At 28.7% G+C, this 21,300-nt stretch overlaps 1 long non-coding RNA gene across 1 annotated transcript; it reads right to left on the bottom strand.

The window, feature by feature from the left end:
* Positions 1 to 134: 134 nt before the first annotated feature.
* On the bottom strand, positions 135 to 17,857 carry LOC149511917 (uncharacterized). Its single transcript, XR_016333358.1, has 3 exons — positions 17,467 to 17,857; positions 15,303 to 15,477; positions 135 to 758 (listed from the first exon to the last, which is right to left on the bottom strand). It is a non-coding gene; the product is annotated as an uncharacterized LOC149511917 (long non-coding RNA).
* Between the last annotated feature and the right edge of the window lie 3,443 nt (positions 17,858 to 21,300).

The following is a 21,300-nucleotide window of genomic DNA, read 5'->3' as shown; positions in this document are numbered from 1 at the left end:
AGTTAGGCGAGAACTAGCATATTCAAAAATAAATTTGAGTATCAATGAAAAATTAGTAGATTTTAGCTAGAAATCAATAAAACTTACAAGTTTCATTGCCAAAATTGTAAAAAATATTGAAAAATACTTGAGGAAACATCAAAGTGCAATCAAAATCAATAGACAAACATGATAATCAAAGGCTATTTAGTTGTTGAGAAAGTAAAATACAGTAAAAAAAGTGCAAAAATTAAATAACAAAAAAAATAAAATCCTAAGGTAAAGTCTTTCTAAAATGGCTAGCTCCATTCTTATTTATAGGCATGTGAATGGTGAATGAAGACCTAAAATATCTCTCCAAAATATCTATAATAAGGTGAGCTTCTAAAGACTTCTTTCATCCTCGCTTCTACACTTGGTGTATGGCTATTTGTAGCCTTTTTTGTTCTTCCTTAATTGCAAGCCTTGCAAGCCTTCCTTATGCATTTTGCCAATTCCAAAAAGTCCAAATTATAGCCAATGAAAACTCTCTGAATTGTCAACTTAACTAAGCTATTTGGTGCCTTTAATCCCAGCTAACTTTTTACACTTTTGGTGTTCAATTCATGCACCATGCACGTCCAAGCATCCTTCATTCATCTTTCATATATTTTTTCTTTTTTTTTCTTAATGTCAATTTTTCTTATTAAGCTAGTTTAGGCTACTTGCACAAATTGTACCAAAAATCCTCCAAAAATGTATCAACATTGTCCAAAATTCCTCAATTTCATAATTTGTACCTACACATGAGAATAATGTATATTTAGGAGCAATTTTGCAAAAAATGCCAAGGAACAAGCCAAAATATGAATTAAATTACACTAAAAATGAGCATGAAAAAGCTAAACTTTAAGTGCAATCACTTAAGCAAACACATCGATGCATACAATTTATGATGTTTTAATAGTTATAAATACATTGACATTGTCAAAATTAAATTGGGATGGTTATTTTTTGCTATTTCAATTCTTTTCAATTTTTCCATTATGGTTTCTTGGTCGTATTAGTTTTTTAAAATAAATCTTTACCTAATTTTTTAGTTTCTTTTCAAAATTTTTACCTAGGTTAATGTTGTAAAATTGAAAATTAATTAATCTTTTTAATACTTTAATTTCTTTGAGGTGTTTGAATATTTATTTAAGAAAACCAATTAGTGGAATATTTTTATTAAAAAATTTGAAAAATATAATGTAGATAAAACCTTTTTAGTATATTCAACAATGTTATTTAAGGAAATTTTTATAATTTAATAACACTAATGTTATAATTTTCCATTTAATTATGTGTTATTTCTTTTCCAATTTTAATTAATATTTTTCAAAGGAAATTTAATTAATGTCAAATCCTAATAAAATCACATTTTACTTTTACAAAAAAATAAAGAAAATATCTATTCAATATTTAATTTTTGACAATATACCAAATGATAATTTAGTATGAATTTATTTCAAAGTAAAAAATTTTACACTTAATTTTTTTATATTAAAATTTTCAATTTAACAAACAATACCAAGTCTCTATATATGTGCATTTTGAAATTATTTATTATTTTTTTCACTAAACTTCTTTTTCTTTACAATATTTTTTTAAAAAATTTTTCTCATGCTTAATTGCTTCCATTGTATTTGGCTTCTTTAAAAAAAGACATTCTTACTTCGAGTTTTTACTTTTATGCTTTCATGAAAACTCTTTTATAATTGAAAATGTTTATATACATACAAACCAATATATTTTAATTACATATTAACCTTTATAAAAACATTTAATACAATAAGTAGATCAATTTGATGAAAAGAAATTGCTAAAGTAATTAGCTTATTTGTTTTAAGAAGCAAATTTTTAGTACTACACTTGAATGTAAGATGTCTTATTTAAATCTCACCAAAATTGAGTGACTTTGAGTTAAATAATAGTAGCTTATCAAACAAATACTTTAGTATATAAGAAAACATTTTAAAAAGTATCATATCAAAAAAATAGTTTTGAGAATATCTATTATTTATATTAAAAGCTTCTATTAAAGGGACAACTTAGCAAAGGAAAAATAATTTTAAGGGTAATTTTGGTCTTAAAGAAAGCTTTTCCAAGCTACATCTACTTTTATTCAAAGGCGCTTCATTTGCTTCTTACAATATCTTCCTTTCTTTTTAAAATCTAATTTTATTCTCACAATGTTTTCAGAACCGATTAACTTACCCCAAAACCCAACGAACTTGTCATTGTCGGTGCCAATGTTGGCTACTGCTAGTTGTCATTGTTTCCTTCTTTCTGTTATCTTTTTCTTCCCCTTTTTCGTACCTTCTCTCTAAAACATTAAACAACCTAAGAACAAAAACCCATAAATTGGCTGATTGTTATAGAATCCAGATCCCCTAACTGTTGTCCCCTATTTTGATTCGTCGAGATCACCCAAAACCACCTAAGATCTACTATCTTTTTTCTACAAGTTAAATGACCCAAATACCTAGAAATTCCAAAGGAAAACCCAAGAATCAAAACCTTCAAAAGAGCCAAATGCCTAGAAATTCTAAAGGAAAATCCAAGAATCGAAGCTCACCAAGTTTCTTTTTTTGTATTTTCACTAATTTGAATTTGCTTCTGATTGTGTTATTGCTTGATTCTGTTGTTTTTGTTGGGTGTATTTACTTTGAATTCTAACTTAATTGTGTGCAAGGTTTGGGTTTATTTCTGAGTTGTGAAAACTGGATTAATAGAGCTTATCACAGACGTGCCTAATCTAAAAAGAATGAGTGAAAATGAATAATCATTTTGATTTGTTACTTAATGATTTGATTATGGATGTGATTTAATAATTGTATTTGTACAGACTTACATGTTTAAGTACGATAGTGTTTACGATCAATTGAAGCACCATAAGCTTAATGTGATTTCAAGGAGAAAAAAAAAGATCATTTTCTCAATTTGTGTGCAACATTGTTTGAAAGAAAAGCCTAAGGTAATTTCACTTCTCATCTGGTATGGGTTTGTGTTTCTTGCCATAAAAAAAATCTAGGTTGACTCTCATAATATTGCATGATCTGAGATTTTTTTTCCTTTTCTTTTCATGGTTTAATGAATATTCCCTTTTAATTCTTTTGTTAAAAAAATAATAGTAATAATCAATTTCTTTTCTCCTTTAATGATTATTCTTTCTTGGTGAAATGGTAATGTGAATTGCTTTTTTTGGTTGAATTTGTATGAGTTTCCTTTTTTTGGTTTATATTTTTATTTCAATATAGGGAGTAGTACTTAGCTTATTGAGTTTTGATAGACTAGATTAGGTTTGTTTTGCAAATTAACTACTTGGGTTGAAATTTTTTTCTCTACTTTAGCTTTTTGTTCATAGTTTTGAGTTGCTTTTCATAGGAGAAACAAACTACGGCATGGTTCACATAGATATGTGTGTGATTTTATTGTTCTATGAGGAAAAAAACTTGATAATTAAAGAAAATAAAAGATAATTTTGTATCTTTTATTATCAATAATATTCTTTTTATAATACTATCATGAATATTTTAAGTTCTATTTGTATTTAATTTTTTTAACAATTTAAAAAATGCATTATAAGAATCCGAAACTTATATAGATTAATGCATATAATAATTTTTAAAATGTAATATTTAATAAATTTGATATTCAAATTTTAGTAATTACAATTTATTTTTTTATAAATTTATAATTTTTTTTTATTTCCAAACTGTGTTTTATTTTTTTAAAAAAATACCTTATAAATATAAATAACCTTTATATATATTGAATAGCACAGTTAAAAAACACATACTATAAAAGCAAATAAAATAAAAAGTACTTTATTATAAACTTAGAATGAGCTTAGGTAATATTTTCAAAACTTATCATTGCCAAGTTGCCATGCCTTATCCAATTTCCATATGTCAAGCAAAAGGAGATTCTTCTTTTTAAGGAAAAGGCTATCATCATTTTCAACATTAGGCATTGTTTTTGTTTTCTTTTGAAAGAGATTTTGTAATTGACTTGAGAAGCATCGTGAGTTTTACCACATAAAAACTATTTTATTGATTAGCTTTCAATTAATGTTAGAAACCCTGAGGAATTCCACGGGGTGAGACTAGAGTTGAGTGCGTTGTAGAGTCTACCAATGTTTTCACTAACAAGGATAAGGCTGTTACTTACTTAAGGATTTGTGATAATAATTTGATCATATGTTTATTTTATGGCTATATAAGAAGAAAATTTATTATAATTAACATTTTTTTGTTTATCAAGACATAAGGAAAGTTGTATTTTGAAACTTATTTTTTTCATTATTTTCATGTTATGCTTGGTATCCTTATCTCAGTTATGCTTTTTTGTATTTTAAGGTGGTACAAAAAAGAGGATCATTTCTGCTTTCAGCAAGGATGCACCCATGTTTGTTTTTAGTGTCAGTGAGAAGGATTACAAGCCTGACCTTGACATTGTCTCCAATGCAAGCTACATTACCAATTTCTTTGCTCAATTGGCTAAAGTAATAATGATTCCTCTTTTATTTGTTTCAAAACTGGATCAACTGAGCTTACCACAGATGTCTAATGAAAAGAATGAGTGAAAGTGAATAATCATTTTGATTAGTTACTTAATGATTTGATTATGGATGTGATTTGATAATTGTATCTATACAGACCTACATGTTTAAGTATGACAGTGTTCATGATCAATGGAAGCATCATGGGGTTAAGGTAAAAGACTCAAAGACTCTTTTCTTTGGGGAAAAGGTTACCATTGTTTTTGGCATCCGGTACTATTTTCGTTTTCTTTTGAAAAAGATTTGTAATTAACTTGAAAAGCATAGTGAGTTTTACCTTGTAGAAACTATTTTATTGATTAGCTTTTGATTAATATTAGAAACTCTGAGGAATTCCCATGGGGTGAGACTAAAGCTGAGTACGTCGTAGAGTCTATTGGTGTTTTCACTAACAAGGACAAGGCTGCTACTCACTTAAAGGTTTGTGATAATAATTTAATCATATGTTTAGTTTATAGCCATAGAGGAAGAAAGTTTATTGGATTTAACATTCTTTTGTTTATCAAGACGCAAGGAAAGTTGTATGCTTGGAACTTTTTTTTTTCTTATGTTCATGTTATGCTTGGTATTCTTATCTTGATTATGCTTTTTCCAATTTTAGGGTGGTACAAAGAAGATGATCATTTCTGCTCGCAATAAAGATGCCCCCATGTTTGTTTTTGGTGTCAATGAGAGGGATTGCAAACCTGACCTTGATGTTGTCTCCAAGGCAAGCTGCACTACCAACTACCTTGCTTCATTAGCTAAGGTAATAATGATTCCTCTTTTATTTGTTTGAAGCATTAGGCTAATACTTTTATCTTCAAGTTTATAGCATACCTTAAACATTCTGTGCCTGTATCCTCAAAGTTTGAAAACTGCATTTGAGTCATTTTGAACTTAATATCAATAAAGAAATTGGCAAATTAAGTTTTTAAACCAAAATTTGACTACTATAACTGTATTTAGAAATCTTTTGAGGGTTTCTTTATTGTTAGAACTTTTCTATGTAGAATTTAGTTCTAGTTAATAGTTCTAGAATTCATTGAATCTGATAGAATTTTGGGTATTTAAAAATAAAAGTTTTTTGTCTAAGCAATTGCTAAATTCCTATTGTTCCATTATGAAATAAGGTTATTACTATTATATAATCTATTTTGCACTCTACATCAATGGAATTGCATGTTTTGACTTTCAATCTTGGAAGAAGATGTTGAATTATATCATGTTGAATTATTAGAGTGCACACATGTTGCATCTAGGCACTCTCTTTGGAGACGGGTAAGGTGGAGTTTATTTTTAAATTGTCCTTAGTATTAGAAACTAAAATTGTTGGTTTATGAGTGTAAATAGGATGGAGACAATGATGTTCAGGATTTTATGACAGTAGATGTTAAATGGTCTTTTCATTCTTTATTTAACCTTCTTTTAGCTTTCCTTTATAAGTTTGATGCTTAAAGTTTCAAGTATATGCTTAGTTTAGTGTGCTCTATGCTTGTTTACACGTATTCACTAATGATTTTTCAAATTTTAAAATAGAGGCCAACCCTAAAAGCTACAAATCCTAAATGTTGTTTCCAAAGATTTTATCCATTGGCATTCACTTAGAGATTGGGAAAATATTTGGAATGATGCTATTTTTTTTCCTACTTATGAGTAGAAAGCACTACTAGATCCACTGCTTTTCTTTCTTTTTTCTAAAAAGATTATGTTTGCTTTTCAAAACTAAAAGAAAATATTATATGGAATATAAAGAAAGAGAGAAAGCAACAAAGAGAATGGATATATATATTTATATCATAAATGGGTAGGTATCTAGAGAGTAGACTGAGTTCTGTTTGTTAATTGGTTTTAGAGAAGGAAAATGTTGAAAGCTCTACTAACTCTAGTGGCGGCTCATTGCAAAAAAGACTAATGGCTCCATTTTTTTTATTTCGACATATATTTCTTTTGTTTTTGATCAAATACAGACATATTCTCTTTTTTTTTTTTTTTTTGGTTTCTAAACGAGGGATTCTTAAACGAGTTTATATATATTTGTTAATGTTCTTAATCAATATAATATATAACTCATTATTATATAAAAACAAATATTTGCTCATCTTTTTGAATATTTTATTGCAATATATATGTACGATATGTTTTTGAGTATTTTTTAATTAATTAAGTTGTACATATAATTTGGATTTGGAGATGTATATATAGATATATAGATAGTTAATTGCTAGATTAAACATGTTTATGTTCAATTTATGTATTACTATTTATATTTATAATATAAGAGGGAGAGAAAGATAAGTATATTTGTTTTTGGTTTAAAACATTAAAGCCACGACAAGGTAGAAGGCAGTAAAAGAGCATGGCAACTACTCGAGTGAAGAAAATGTACTTGCAAATGCTTCCTACCAAAGCTCAGAGTATATAATTGTTTCTCTTTTTTTTATTAAATTTTTATAATATTAGTTGATTAATATGTAATTAGGAATAACTAGAAAATTTCTACAAATGTTTGTTGGAACAATCAATCTGCATGAATCCTATAAATAATCTAGTTAAAAGTTAAGAAAGAATATAACAACTACAAAGTAAACATCATTTCTTTATAACTTTTTTCTTTGAAATTCATTTCAATTCATCGATTGTTTTTATTGGCATCCTAACATACTCTTCATATATATATTTATATATATATAGACACGCACACACTCATGCCAATTGGTTTAGCTTAGTCCCATGAAAGAAGAATATGAGGTGTGTTATAGCTTTCTTTTTCTCAATAACTTTCTAATAATTATGGGATTTTATTTAGTTGTCTTTCATCAATTGCCGATGATGATATAAAGTGAGGTAACAAATTAAAATTAATAATAATAACAATGTTCATGGGCAACAGAGATTTGGAGATGACTTTGTTTGCTATATAGTTTAGGGTAGATATTTCAATGGGGAACAACTAAAATGATCCATTATTTTATAGCTTTGACTTTTTTTTCTAACAATCATTATAATCAAGCTTTTTTTCAACACAAAGATGCTTAACAAACAATACCTTAGTATGAATTTGGTGAGAGAGATGAAAAAAAGAAAAAAAAAAAGATTGATTCTACAATGAGAAAGTGGTAGCTGAGTTTGATTGTGCAAAACTATATAAATGCTAGCTATCTCAACTTTCTATATTCTTAAACACTTAAGTTCTCTAGTATTTAAGAGATGCTACATGTTTTCTCTATAAGGCTTGACTTCACTTTTATCATGACAATAATTCTTTTTGTTTTCTTTGGGATAATTGAGCATAATAATTGCCTTTTTTTTTTATGATTAGTTAAACATATGCAATGTTACTTTCTCATTTTAAGGTTGCTTCATTGTTATTAAGTAAGTTGCATATACTTTTCTATGACAATTACTTTTCAAATTATTTAATAAAATTTCATACATGTTTATTAGATACTTTCATATGTTTGAAATCATTCAAAGCTAATGGAATAATATAAAAAAATAGATATCACAATAAGAAAATCTTTTTTGAAGACTTAACTAACAACTTAGATCTTTCTTAGTGTTAATGTTTTATTTTGCAAGATTTTTCATTCTTGATTGTGTCAAGTTTAAATTTGACTTTGTGCAACTTAATCAGTTGATTCGAAAAAAACTCAATTTGTTCCTAGCTCTAAGTCAGTTGTAAGATATAGTGTTTCTATTGTTAAAACTAGCCTACAGCACAGTGCAGGCCTACCAATTCGTTTAACATAACAAAAGCATTAATTACCTTTTTCTTCTATGTATGGTTGCAACCCTAAAAGATTTTTTAAAATTAGTTTTTATATTTGTTCTATATTTTTATAAAATATATTTTATATTAATTATACAATACAAGAATAGAGTCTTTTAGTGAGGTTTATAACTCTCACTAAAAGTCCATATGATCCTTACTCATTTTTTAGCGATAGTTGATGTGATTTTTACAAGCTTTTGTTGTAAGTTTTCTTGTTAATTATATATAATGAGAGATAAAATAAGGTACTCACTATATCTTTTATTTAGTAAGGATTAAAAGATTTCTACTAAATGTAAATAATTAATAAATATTAATTTTAATTATCACTAAATGTAAAATTAATAGCAAAAGTTCGCTTTGACTCTTATTATATGTTTTTGTATTTAATGAAAACTTTTATTAACTTTCACTTAAAATTTTCCCTTTTAGTGAAGATTTGCATTGATTGTTATTTAAAATTATTTTTATTGAAAATTGTGATATTCATTACAGCAATTTACGTCATTTAGTAAAAAAATTTAAGATCCTCACCAAATATACTTATTTATGTATTTTTATTTAATTTGTTAATAGTCAAATATATTTTTTATATTTGTAATTCTTTCTCCAAACAAAATACAAATAAATAATATTTGTTCAAAAAATTATTGCATAACACAAAATAAACATCCATGTAAACAAATTTCAAACAATATATAAATATTTCTCAAACATTATCAATTCTTTTTAAGTACTTTATAGTTTTTTATCTAAAAAATTTAGACAGATTAGCAAGACAAGCAAGCAACATATTTGATAGCTCTCTTAATTTCTTGGCTCGCTTAGATATGTGACCTTGGGATAGCTTTCTGCTCTGCTGATCTTGATCAAAATAAATTTGACAGTTTACCAATAAATTAGAAAATTATGTAAATTGTGAAGTAGCACATTAATACAGAATTTCATGGATGAAGAATGAGAGTAAGAGCAAAATAATGGATAATGTGTAAAATAATGAATTGTGTACCTAGGGATCTAAGCTCCTTTTGAATAGCTGAGTAGATAAATAAAGGATTTTATGAGGTCATGCATGGGTAAAAAGTGCTTCGCATCAGACAAAAAGTTTATATGACATTCAAGTCTAGGTTTTAATTCAGACAATTTCAATAGGAATGAAGAGCAGATTCACATAAAAAAACTACAATGCCAAAGTAAAGGTTTGGACATGAGGAAGGTACTAAGTTCTAACCACAAAATAATACATGGATGGTGACCTTTTACAAAAATATCGGCCAGTTTAACTAAGCATGTCTTTAGACCCAATTTTTAAATTACAAACCCCTCTAAAAATTTTTAAAAAGAAGGGGAACAAAAGCATAAGCAAACAAGGATTGAGAAAAGAAATCTTTCACGAAAAAGTGGATAAAATGAAATAATATCAAATGCTTAATGACCAGTGTAAGAGACAAAAGAAAACCCTTCAGGCCCCACTAATAATGTACATAAATCTAAAACGACAGTGATAACTTATCAACGAATGAACAGGGTAATATTTCCTTTTATCTTTCGCTTGTAAATGGATTATAACTCTGCTACTGTTAGAGAAAGATGGTATGAGTAACTGAACACTTCACTAAATGAATATGGTACTTTATGAAGAAATTAGAGGGAATTCTTCATCTGCTTAAATACATAATTCAATTGAGCCCAAACAACTTTTAGAAACTCAAAACTTTTTTATGAAAGAAGACTCTTTTGGATGTACATAAACTTGTGCAGTGGTCAATCAAAAATTTCATGCATATATAGATGCCAAACCTATATGAAAGAGAAAAGGCAAAAAGCACGATCTTGGCTAGGAGAGAGGATATGCCTTTCACTGGCATAGAAACCTGCCATATGTGGGTAAAATTTAAAACTAGTATTTCATGTACAAAATGTGGGAAAATACTTATTTACAACTGGTTGTAATATTGTAATCTTTATATTTATATTGTATCTCTAGAATTAAGTATTTGTATCCCTAAAATTAGGATAGACAATCCCTCAATTATAGGATTAGTTTTTTAGGAAAATTTAGTTTCTTAGTTTAACCCCTAGTTAGTTGTATATAAACCTAAGATTCTTGTATAATTCTCAATAAGCAGTTTTCCAACATACATTCAGTTTTCACACTAATTTATTTCTTAGTTTTTTCACATGGTATCAAAGCTTTAAGCTCTTTTTGGGAAGCAAAATTTTTAGCCTTCATTGCTGACTTTTTTAGGCCTTCATTGCCAAATCCTGTTTAGGCCTTCATTGTCAAACCCTTTCAAAGAAAGATATCACTACCACCCAATTTGAGGAAATGTTAACTAAAAAAATCACTGGAGTACTACAGATGTCTCAGAAACAAGGAGAGTTCGATAGGGAAGAGATTGAAAAGCTGAGAAACTTATTGAAAATCTTTGAAAAACCTACTGTGGTATGTTCTTTGGGTAAGATTTCTAGTTCAGGTAAAGCTTCCGGTTCTCATGGATTAAATGTCTCGGTTAAGCCTATTACGAGTTCTTGGGTCATTGACTCAGGAGCCACAAACCATATGATACATTCCTCATAAAAGTTTAGTACATATAACATATGTCCTAGTAATAAGAAAATTATTGTTACAGATGGTTCACTTACCACAGTGGCAGGATTAGGAGATGTTCAAGTTAATCCCTCGTTTGTTCTAAAAAATGTTCATGTTCCTGGATTGTCTATTAATTTGATATCTATAAAAAAAATTACCAAAGATATGAATTGCAAAGTAACTTTTTATCCTTCTTATTGTGAATTTCAGGACTAGAATTTGAGGAAGATGATTGGACTTGCTAAGGAGAAGGATGGACTATACTATCTTGAGACATCAGATAACACAAGTAGTATCAAAAATAGTTTACCTTTGTCATTTTTTTCTGAAAAATCTTTCAACAAAGACAAAATCTGGCTTTGTCATTTTCTTCTTGGACATCCTTCTTTTGGAACCTTGAGAAACATGTTTCCTTTCTTGTTCAAAGGATTAAATGTCGAAGATTTTCATTGTGAGGTTTGCGAACTTGCAAAGCATAGATGTGTGTCTTTTTCAATTAGTAAAAAAAGAAGTTCTACTCCCTTTTACTTGATTCATACTGACATTTGGGGTCCCTCTACAATTCTTAATATTTCTGGTGTGAGATGGTTTGTTTCATTCATAAATGATTGTATCAAGGTCTCTTGGGTTTTTTTACTTAAATCCAAATTAGATGTGAATAGTATATTTTTAAGTTTCCAAAACATGATCCAAAATCAATTTGGAGTGAGAATCAAGAGATTTAGGTCTGATAATACAAGAGACTACTTCAATTAGAGTCTATCTACCAATTTTCAAAAAGAGAGGATTATCCATGAGTCATCTTGTATTAATACTCCACAGCAGAATGGAGTGGCAGAGAGAAAAAACAGCCATTTACTAGCCATAATCCGAGCATTTTTTTTTCAAGCAAATGTACCTAAATTTTACTGGGAAAAAGCTATTCTCACTGCCACACATATTATAAATAGGTTAACTTCAAGGGTTTTGGGATTTAAAACTCCTATAGAACTACTCTCACAATTTTATCTCAATCTCAATACCACAAACAATCTCACACCTAGGATATTTTGTTGTACATCATTTGTTCATGTTCACAGTCATAACAGGAGAAAGTTAGATCCAAGAGCGATTAAGTGTATTTTTGTGGGGTATTCTTCAACTCAAAAAAGACATAAGTGCTATCATCCTCCTACCAAAAAATTTTATGTGTCTGCAGATGTCACTTTTGAAGAAAATAAACCAATTTTTACTCAACCTTATCTTCAGGGGGAGATTTCATTCATGGAAGATAAGGATAAAGATTTCTTTTTGCTTGATTTGTCCCCTTCTTCAATATTTACACCCATTAATTCTTTTGAGTCGAAACCTGTTTTTGCTAAGCCCAAGTCAAACACTAAATTTGAGTCTGAACCCATTCCAAATACAAAAGATGTGACAAAGAATAATATTGTTCTTGATTCTATGAAGGAATTACAGGTGTACTCAAGAAGAAAAGTTTCAGATCTTAAACTAGTGCCAGTCCAAGAACCTGATCCTAACTTTAGAAATAAGGTAACTACAGTTTTTGAGTTTTTTTTTCAAAATGAGCATGAATCTCCTAAAGCTATAACTAGTGATTATGATCTGTCTATTGCCATTAGGAAAGGAACCGGAGAATGTACCAAGCATCCACTATATCCAATCTCTAATTTTGTGTCATTTGAAAAATTCTCACCATCCCATAAAAATTTTCTTGTGAACTTAAACACTATTTATGTTCCAACTACATTATCCGAGGTATTATCTAGTGAGAAATGGAAGCAAGCCATGAAAATAGAAATAAAAGGCCTTAGAGAAAAATCAGACATGAAAACTGGTAGAGTTGCCTAAAAGAAAAAATCTAGTGGGGTGTAAACGGGTTTTTACTGTAAAATACAAGGCATATGGTACTGTTGAAAGGTATAAAGCTAGGTTAGTGGCTAAGGGCTACACTCAAACCTATGGAATGGATTACCGGGAAACCTTTGCTCCAGTTGCCAAGATGAATACAGTTAAGATTTTGTTATCATTGGCTGCAAATTACAATTGGCAGCTTCAACAATTTGATGTAAAGAATGTTTTTTTACATAGTGATTTGGAAGAAGAAATATATATGAAGGTTCCACTGGGATTTGAAGGTCATCTAGAAGCAAACATAGTATGCAGGTTGAAAAAAGCTTTATATGGCCTTAAACAGTCTCCTAGAGCTTGGTTCGGGAGATTTGCCAAAATGATGCTAACAATAGGATATAAACAGAGACAAAGAAATCACACATTATTTATCAAGCACTCTGATTCAGGGAGAGTAACAGTTCTATTAGTGTATGTTGATGACATAATTGTAACTGAAGATGATGAAAAAGAGAGAGAATCTTTAAAATAGTGTTTGGCTAGAGATTTTGAGATAAAAGAGCTATGAAGATTGAAGTACTTCTTAGGAATTGAAGTAGCTCACTCACAGCATGGTATTTTCATCTCATAACAGAAATATGTGATGGATCTTATGAAGAAAACTGGGAAGCTTGCATGTAAACCTGTAAATAACCCTATAGATCCTAATCATAAAATTGAAAAAGCTAATGAAGATGCTGCTGTAAATAGAGAGATGTACCAAAGATTAGTTGGAAGACTCATTTATCTCTCACATACTAGACTTGATATAGCATATGCTGTGAGTGTGGTAAGTTAATTTATGCATAGTACTAAAGAAGTGCACCTACAGGCTGTCTATCGTATATTGCACTATTTGAAGGTCAATCTTGGGAAAGGTATCTTATTCAAAAGAAATTTAGGGTTAGTTCTAAAAGTATATACAGATGCGGATTATGCAGGTTCAGTAACTGATAGAAGATCCACCTCAGGTTACTGCACTTTTTTAGGTGGTAATCTTGTGACTTGAAGGAGTAAAAAACAGAATGTGGTGGCAAGATCAAGTGCTGAAGCAGAGTTCAGAGCAATGGCTCAAGGAATTTGTGAACTACTATGGTTAAAGATTATCCTAGAAGACTTGAAGATCAAGTGAGATGGACCAATGAGACTCTACTGTGATAACAAGTCTGCAATAAGCATTACACATAATCCTGTGCAACATGATAGAACAAAACACATTGAAGTAGACCGACATTTCATAAAAGAAAAACTAGACAGTGGGTTGATTTGTACACCTTATGTATCAACCAAGGGTCAACTTGCAGATGTGTTGACTAAATGTCTCAGTAGTGCAACATTTCAAGAAATTATTTTCAAGCTGAGAATGGAAAACACCTATTCACCAGCTTGAGGGGGAGTGTGGGAAAACACTTATTTACAACTGGTTGTAATATTGTAATCTGTATATTTATATTTTTATCTCTAGAATTAAGTATTTGTATCCCTAAAATTAGGATAGACAATCCCTCAATTATAGGATTAATTTTTTAGGAAGATTTAGTTTCCTAGTTTAACCCCTAGTTAGTTGTATATAAACCTAAGATTCTTGTATAATTCTCAATAAGTAGTTTTCCAACATACATTCAGTTTTCACACTAATTTATTTCTTAGTTTTTCCACACAAAATGATTTATTAAAAAATCTTTGGAAATAATTGAAGCACAGGCTAGATAGAATTCCAGAGTAACTATATATTAGAATTTCAAAGGTATCCCTCTTGAATTGTACAGGCCTTATTCATTCTAATGCACTTTTACTTGTTAAAGAAATTAAGGAGGAAATAAATATATAGAATGCTATGCATGCCTAAAATTAATGGGAGTGCTATTACCTGATGCAAAGTGGAGTAATACTATGTCCACTTTGAAACCGTAGGAAATGAGGATCTCCTTCACTTATGTCAAAGATCCACATTTGCAGAAGATAATAATTCAAAAATGCATTTTGTTATATGATGAATGAACATGCTAGGCAGAGACCACAATGTAAACAAACACTTATAAGCACCACATTGATCTGAAAAAAATCTAAATTATATCAAGCATGCAACCCATTTCTACTAGAAAAATTTTGCCTAAAAATATCAACTAGCCACCAGATAGTAAGAAGGAATTTATGATAATGATAACAATCCAGAGGTATCTAAAATTCCCAGCCACTTCTCTAATTAGGGAGGGAAGAATCAAACTTAACAAGATGCATAAATAGCTTAGTGTAAATGTAAAATCTTAAACAAACCATAACATAGTTCTTGCCATAATTCTAAAGCATTGAATTAAAATTATGATACCATATAGCTTCAAACCTTGAATACTATTATCATCTATTTTGATATAAAGCAACTAAATGCATATACTGCATCCAGATTGTATTTCACCTTACTCTGACCACTTCAAACTGTAAACATGCCAAATGTCATCAAATGGCTGCTTAAGGAAAGAAGAATGATACTAAATTAATTATACCTTAATTGAGTTGTTAGCTGATGAACTCATTAGCACAGGCTCATTAGCAAAAAAGTGAAGTGAAATAATTGAACTCTCATGAGCCTCTCTTATAACTGATTGAAGCCTTTTCTTCTCAGGATTCCATACACTTATACCACCAGATGAACCTCCAGATGCTAGAAGGGGCTGTCCACTTGTAAAATATAGAACATACATCAGCATAAACATGCTAGGTGACAGTTTGAGTAGACATATATTTCTATAATAGAAAACACTTGACAAAAGCCCTGTTATAAACTCTTACTGTTTGAAAATACAGCAAAAGCCCGAAGTATTATTTACAAGTTGATCAACCTCTAAGAGAAATACAAGGTTTTTTTTTTATATATAATTTTGTACATGAAGAAATAAAATAATGACAAAGAAAACTATATCAAACTAATATTTTTGAACATACAATGGTTTGAATTGGGGTGAATATTGCAATTGTTCTGTATTTGCCTAAATACGAATCAGCAAAGAAGCTACCTAGTAAACATAGCAGAAATAAGGTACCAATAAAGTCTGTTACAACATTGGCAGAAGTAACACTTAGAAGGTGCATATGTCACGGACCTAAGGAGAAGTCTTGAATTCTACATCGAATATAAAAAGAGGGTCATTAGAGTATAAAATGGTTCACACCAACTCTTCCTTGTGAGGTGCCTTTTGTAAAAAACTGTGAGGCCAAGGGGTTCAAAGCGGACAATACCTCACAAGGGTGTGAACCGTGACAGGTAGGCTGATCCGAGACACCGGATGAGTGGATGCTTGGGTCCCAGAGCCACGCAAGTCAGAGCTTAAGTCTCGACCCGTGACAAGTGATATTAGAGCCCAGCCCTAAATCGTTCGATCTACGCCAAGTGCCTCAAGAGAGATAGGCAAGGTGGCCAGCCTCCGTGACGAAAGCGCCATGAGGTTGGGTGGAAGAAAATGTCATGGACCTAAGGAGGAGTCCTGAATCCCACATCGAATATAAAAGGAGGGTCACTAGGGTATAAAAGGGTTCACACAAACTCTTCCTTGTGAGGCACTTTTTGTAGGATAAAACGGTGAGGCCAAAGGGGCTAGAACGGATAATACCTCACAAGAATGTGAACCGTGGTAGTTAGACTGATCTGAAATATCGAATGAGTGAATGCTCGGGTCCCAGAGCTACACGGATTCGAAGCTTAAGTCTCGACCCGTGACACATAGTTTTGCCCAAGTATGTCACTAGGTTCACCACTATTCCCATTATTGAGAGCCTCAATTTTATTATAATAGAACTCAATTTTATTAATTCCTTTGTAATTGATTTACATTAATAAAGTCTTTTCTAACTTTCAAAAAAAAAAATTTATCAATTCCTGGTAGGCTACTTTTTGATCCATATTCAGCATGTGTTAGTTGAATGCATATGAATGTCGTATATCTTCAACTGCTTTTCTTGCTGCTACTGGCACTGTTTAGGAAAATTTCATATTATATTGACTTATGACTCCAACTTATGTACAAAAAGAACCTGGAGTAATCAGGTAAACTGAATCTACCCTAATTCATTTTGAATCAACATCATTGTATAAAATGCATCGATAATGAAATGTTAGGCTTCCATCAATATGAGACAAGTAAGATCTCAATAATCAAATACTTTATTTGCAATATGACTAGAAGATTTGATTTTAATGATAATATAGCGGTTTCAAAACCAACTTGCTGTTCTTTTTCACTTCGCCCCCCAACCCACAACACACACACACACACACTCACTCATGAAGTAGAAAGCACCCAAGTCTAGTAGTTTACTGATTTATATGTTTTACTCTTTCAGAAAGTAAAGTTTTCATCAACGTGATGAAACCTAGAAGCTATTAATTCCCAGTACAAAATCAAGCTACATAATTGACTTAATAAATCTACCAAAATATTTGACTAATTTCAACATTGATAGTGAAAGAAATAAACAAAAAAAAAAACTTGCTAATAAATTTAAGCGAAAACTTAAGATCCTTCTCACTACAGTTCACCCATGTCAACATGAGTAGCTGAAACAAAGCAAAATCAGAATGGAAAAAAAAAAAGAAAGCGTAGATTAAAATTGATAAATTAGAGATGGATTAGCATAATAAAAGGAGAAATATAGCTAAAAAGAATAAAGTACCAAGAAAGATTTCACCAAATGATCCACTTTCGATTTTACGACCGAGCTTGTACTTCTAGCCGACGATCCTTTCGATATATCAGATGGATTTCTTTCTCTCTCTCTCTCTCTATTTCTCTCGTTTTTCCCTAGAATCGATAGTTTATGGTTGGATTCGTGAAAGTGAGAGAAAATTAGGGCAAACGACTAAGAAATTGATAGAGGGAGAGGAAAATTTTAGAGATTTAGGGAAAAAAGGGGGAGGTAGGGTCGGCAACCTAACCTAGTTTCTGCAGATTTTGATATGATTCGATCTTATAATATCAATTTTTTTTAAATCAAATTTTAGATTAAGTCGAATTAAATTCAGATTTTAGATAAATCCAATTCGATTTGATTTAATATTATATAAAAATTATTTTTTAATTTTTTAATTTTTTATTTATATATAATTATATATTTATATTTAAAAAATAATATCTTATATCTTAAAAAATAATATTTTATTAATTTTGAATATGATTAGATCGAGTTTAGATATGAAAAAAAAAATTTTTTGAGTTGAATTAAATTTAAATTTTATAAATATAAAATCGAATCAAATTTGAGACAAACAAAAATCCATCCTAATCCAACCCATTGCCAACCTTAGGTGGAGGTGGAAAATGATGACTATTTAGACGTAAATAAGTACAGATTATGCAATGCCCAATAGGGCAGAATTTGTAATTTAGAGACATATGACGCTATCATTAAATTAAAGTATTATTATGCAATTTTTTTCTCTAATATGGATTTGCAGTATAATTTGTCTAAATATTTACTGATTTATAGTTATATATATTTTTTAAAATTTAATATGTACAATACATTAAATCCATATAAAATTTTATTCAATGATAGTCAAATGTTTTCTTATTAAATCGACTCATATTAATTTTCATATTTCTCTTTCATTATAACCAAGATAAAATTTTATATAAGTGAAAATATATTTGTAAGGATCAATTTTGGATCCTTACATAAAATATTAAATCAATGAGGATTATATGTGATTCACGTAAAAGACATAATATTTAGTAAAAGTCAAAACATATTGCTCACTAAAAATTTATTCTAATAAAGGCTATTATTAACCTTACATAAAAGCTTTTAGCAAGAGTCAATTTACAACTCTCACTAAAATCTTCATTAAAACAAGTTTTTTCTTGATAGTGAATATTAACTTGTTTATATATCATTTTTTTTTCTTTACAAAATTCTTAATTAATATTTAATTTTCATGATAATACATTAAATATGTATTTTTAGTTATTCAAGAAATAACTGAATAGTGCCATCAATGTGAAACTTCTATTTAAAGCAATATTATACATACACTATCTTTATTTGTATATACAATAAAGAAAGAGAGGGGATATGGACTTAAGACAAGTTAAAGGTTAAACAAATACATAAGATATCTAGAATTAGATACCAATGTTGATATGAACCTGGAAAACCTATCCAACCCAATTTGAAACAATCTAAATTTGAATGATCCAAATAGATATGATCAAAAATAAAATTAATTTGATTTAAAGCTCAACAATTTGGATCCAAAATAATCAGAACCTAATGACTTGATCTTGAAAAACCTAAACGTCAAACTTAAAAAGCTCAAACTTCAAATGACTTAAACTCAAAATAATTAAAATTTGAAATAACTTAAATCTAAAACAATTAGAATTTTCCTTAACCAAATAAATTAAAATGGCTAACATAATAATAATAATAATAATAATAATAAAGCTATTGAATTTTATAATTTTACTTAGATAAACTTCTATATTTTTATTGCATCCAAATAAGTTATCGATCTTTAATTTGCACCTATATAGACGCTCTATTTAATCCAAGATTTAAGTCAATTAGGTTTGATTTAGTTTTAGGCCCAAAAGGTCTAATTTTATATTTTATCTCTTTTTTATTTATTTATTTTTATCTTTATATTTATTTGTATTTATCATTATTTTATATTCATATTTATCTTTGTATTTGTCTTTATTTTTATTTTTATTTTATTTCATCTTTATTCTTATTTGTATTTGTATTTATTATTATTGTTAATATAAAAAAAAAGGAAAAATTGAAAAGCTTGAAGCTTGGCTAGTTGATAATTTTTATCAAAAGAAGTTTGAGATTAGGTGATAATATTTAATTTTTAATTTCTAATCTTGATTGAGCTCAAACTTTCCTAATTTTCCCTAGAAACATATTGATATTCATGGTGGAAAAGGACAAAGAAAACACAAAGCAAAAGCGGCACCATTGGTTGACCCTTTCTTCAATCTTCATCGTTGTTTGCGATTCCCATCCTTATCAAGCCGCAAAGCCTTAACCATATCAACAACAATCCAACATTCACTGAAAGACTAAGAACTACTACACCTAGCAATAAACACAACCATTAGCCTAATTTCTAGCAATATCCAAAATTAGTTGTAGGTAGAATCTCAAACCCAACCATAATTCCAACCACAACCTAGGAAACCTGGAAACAAATTGCAATAATTATAGGGAACCAAAAATTGAGCAAAACTCAATAACCATGTTGAATTCCCAGTTTCCTGCAACTTTAATCACTTGAAATTTCCTAGCCACACAATAACACACAAAAGGCAAAGCCTAAAACTAAAAGATAGATGCACTTACAAACCACAAAACAAATCTCACAAGCAAATGTTGCAATAGCCTTCCACTACTGAGAATCGATCTTGCCACCATCATTAATTTCCCACCAAAATCCATTATCAATAAGCCATAGAAAAAAGGATAAAGCAAAGTTAAACCAAAAGAAAACCAAAAACGAAGAAAAATTTTTCCTTTCGGTTTGGCTTGATTCTCCTCTAAGGGATTTTGGGCCTTAAAAACTTGTAAGGAGGAAAACCTTAAGAAGAGGAAAAACATACCTCAAAGTAGCAGTGACTGAAGTAGTAGAGAAGAAGATTCGTAAAGGTTAAATATACATATCAATGTATTATTTAGAATAAACTTTATAATCTCTTATAATTATAAATGAGTGACTATGATGTGATTTAGAATAAAAATATAAAATATATTATTGATCTATGTATATATGTTATATTTATGTTATAATTATATTAATTAATTTTTAATAATGTAATTTAAAATAAATTATATAATGAGTTACAATTATACTAAAATATAAACTAATAAATTATTAAATAATGAGCTACAATTTTACAAAAATATTATTTATATTATAGTTATATTATTAATATAAAAAATAATTACATATTAAATATGTATCATAATTAAATATTTAAAATAATTTTTATATTATTATATTAAATATATAATTGCGTATTATAATTAAAATTTTAAAATAATCTTTATATATTTATATTAAATTAAAATAAATATAAAAACTATTAAACATGTTAAACGTGATAAACATGTTTCAAGTATCTTATACATAAACTTGTATTATACAATTTAATTAAACATTACTTTTTATCTCTTAAACATGTCAATATTTGTGTTGATATAAATAAACATAAAACATATATTTTTTAAAACACATATGATTTTTTTTATATTATTTTAGTGTTTGTCATCGTATTATGTTTAAGTTTATCAAGTTCAATAAAATTAAATATTTTTTATTTTTATAAAATATAATTTTAATAGTTATATTTATATTTATATAAACTCTAATATAAACTATAATGTTTAAATTTGTCAAGCATATAAACTACAATATTTATATTTATTTTTAAAATATTATCTTTTACTTTTTATCTTTTAATAAAATTATAATACAATTTTATTTTGATTGAATAAAATAATCTG

This window comes from Durio zibethinus, chromosome 24, assembly GCF_047325235.1.
Source record: "Durio zibethinus cultivar Kanyao isolate XHJ-2024 chromosome 24, ASM4732523v1, whole genome shotgun sequence".
NCBI classification, from domain to species: domain Eukaryota; kingdom Viridiplantae; phylum Streptophyta; class Magnoliopsida; order Malvales; family Malvaceae; genus Durio; species Durio zibethinus.
The sequence above is the reverse complement of the archived record's forward strand: the minus strand, read 5'-3'. Positions and strand labels throughout refer to the sequence as shown.